This window comes from Chiloscyllium plagiosum, unplaced genomic scaffold, assembly GCF_037043375.1.
Source record: "Chiloscyllium plagiosum isolate Xiang-an unplaced genomic scaffold, Cpla_swu_hap1 HiC_scaffold_38, whole genome shotgun sequence".
NCBI lineage: Eukaryota > Metazoa > Chordata > Chondrichthyes > Orectolobiformes > Hemiscylliidae > Chiloscyllium > Chiloscyllium plagiosum.
Window position 1 is genome coordinate 24,669,549 of NW_028270176.1, and position 2,957 is coordinate 24,672,505.

At 42.1% G+C, this 2,957-nt stretch overlaps 1 pseudogene; it reads left to right on the top strand.

Moving 5' to 3' along the window:
- The first annotated feature begins 2,044 nt into the window (after positions 1–2,044).
- On the top strand, positions 2,045–2,957 carry LOC148139335 (uncharacterized; annotated as a pseudogene).

Sequence of the window (2,957 nt, forward strand, 5' to 3'; positions counted from 1 at the left end):
ATGCTACTTGCATATTCTCTAGTGAAGAAGGGTGCAAATTAGCCGTTTGGCATGGATCTGCCATTTCTTTATCCTCCATTGCTAATTCCCTAGATTTATTTTAGCCAGGACGAACATCTACTTCAGTAACTTTAATTTTTTTTAGCATCCAGAGAATTGTTTTTCCTTTCTATTTTTTGTACATCTCGCTAATTCTCTCGCACCCTAATTTTTCTCACTTTATTGATCTCTGTTGTTTTATTTTAAAACATTTGCCCAGTCTTTTCACCTGTCACCCACCTTTGCACAATTAAACGTTGATTCTTTGTGGTTGATAGTACATTTGAATTTTTCAGTGATAGTTGGTCTGTTCCATAGAATTTTTGTTGTCTGTTGGAATTAATCTGTGCATTTTCTGGTACATCCCTTTAATGTTTGCCTTTCCATCTCTATTCACCTACCTGCTAAACTAAATTGACAGTTTACTTTCACTAGCTCTGCTTTCAAGGGGATTGTTGCAGGAATTTGGAACGGCAGTTGGAATAGTCTGTTGGGTTTTCTGACAGGTTCAGTTATTCTGAATTCTGTTCTCGTTGGTATTTCATTCAGTACCAATTCTGTTTGGTTTAAAACCAAGGGGTTTTGACGTGCTGCATTACTCCTGAAAATACTCACGCTACATCTGATCAAAACAACTAGAAAAGTTAGTGTCTGGGCTACTTTCCTGAAATGGTGTGAGGGGGTCTGGCCTGGTCCATAACACATGCCTCAGGCGAGAGGAGAGTTTGAGATAGATAGCTCTTCGTGATGACCTCAGCTGAATTAAACCTACACTGTAGGCATTCCTCTGTATCACAAACAAGCCATCCAACCAACTGAGCTAATCAACTCATAATTGAGTGAGACTGTGTGCATGTCTGTGTAAGGTGGCTTCATTGCTAAGACTGAACAGCATCTGTGTATTCGTGCAAGGCATGTATGCCAGTGTTCGCCTTTCTGTCAGTGTTCCAGTGAATGAGTGTGTTTGTGTAAGTGTCTGAGAATGTGAGAATGCATGAGCGTGGAATATAAGTGTGTGCATCAGCGAGTGTTTGAAATTGTATGTGCATCTTTGGTTATGTGTATTTGTGAGGAATATGTATGTGAGTGATTGTAAGCACGTGTGTAAGATAAATGTGTAAAATGTGAGTCTGTATGTTTGTGAGTTTCTGTGTCTGCGATTCTGTTTGTAGGTGAGCCCATTTTCTTGTGTGCTTCTATCTCTTTGTGAAAGTCCGTGTTCAGCCTTTGCACGTTTTGTGCAAGTGACAGTTTGTTTGTGGATGCAGTTGGGAGTCAGTGTGGTTCACCAATACCCTCAGTAGCTGAGATAACCTCCACAAAACCCTCTGGGCTGTCTTTGCTCTTGATTCAGGATTATTCCAGATAGCTGCAGTGATGGCAAGCCTTATATTTTGCTCAGTGAAGTGCACATTACTGCTGACCAGAGATTCAGCCCAGATATTTGGGAGCTGACAGAATTGCATCAGAAGGTTAAGCACTTAATGTTTAAACAGATAACAAATTGTTTAAACAAGTCAGATTTCTTGCGAAAAGTCCAAAAGGGGAAAGTCCGCTTTCTGAATAATTTGTTCTTGCTTGTTGAAACTCACTAAACCACCCAATCAAACTGTACAGAATCTTTATCGTTAAGTGAGAAATCTCAACGTTCCCACACTATTCAGAAACAGAGAGTGCCATTTACAGATTCTTTAAGATTGAAATGAAAGCAAGAAAGAGAGACAGATAGGGAAAGAGAAGGACCAGGATGGAGAGAGAAAAAAAGTGTGAAAGGGAGCAGTACAGACAGCGAAAAAGAGACACAGACACAGGGTGTGAGATAGAAACAGAGAGACAGTGAGAAATACTGAAACAAAGAATGAAGTAGTGAGAAGCAGAGCAAACAGAGACAGAGAGAGAAGGTGAGAAAGGCAGAGAGAAACAGAGACAGAAACACAGAGTGAGAGAGGCAAAGAGAGACAGAGAGATTGAGGGAAACAGAAAGAGTCAGACAGAAAGAGAGCACATGAAAAGCAAAGAAACACAGGCAGAAAGAGAGAGTAAGAAGAAGGTTGAGAGGTAACTTTATATTGACATATAAGCTAACCAGAGGGTTCGATCGGGTGGACAGTGAGAGCCTTTTTCCTCAGATGGTGATGGCTAGCACGAGGAGGCAAAGCTTTCAGTTGAGAAGTGATGGATATAGGACAGATGTAAGAGGTAGTTTCTTTATTCAGGAAATAATAGGGGCATGGAATGGCCTACCTGCAACAGTAGTAGACTCGCCAGCTTTAGGGGCATTTAAATGGTCATTGGAACGGCATATGGATGATAATGAAATAGTAGAGGTTAGATGAGCTTCAGATTGGTTTCATAGGCCGGTGCAACATCCCGGGCCGAAGGGCCTGTACTGCACTGTAATATTCTATATCTTCCACGTCCTTTGGATCAATGGAGTCCGGAGCATTAGCAAACGCGGCCATCAGGGTGGGGTGGTGAGTGTGGGGGGGGGGCACAATTATCCTGGGGCAGGAGCAGGATCAGGAAGGGGGTGGGTTTGACAGCCAGCAGAGATTCATAGGAGAGTTGACAGATGTTAACTTGTGGGATCACATCCTGTCCCTGACAGACATTAAGGCACTAAATTTAAGGTGACACCGCGCTGGGGGTAACATCATCAATTGGGCCACATTGGAGTTCAAGAACAGGGGAATTATCAACATCTAGGAAATTAAGATTGCAAGCACCAAGCTGACTGTAATGGTTTGACAATGACAGGAAAATGCACTCTCACAGAATCTAACTCTCACACATATTCATGTGCACACACAATGTCAGACGCAGCCAACCCCCTATATATACATACACACAAACACATGCATACACGCACCATATGCTAACCACATGAGAACCTATGTGCACTTCACAAACAAAGTTAG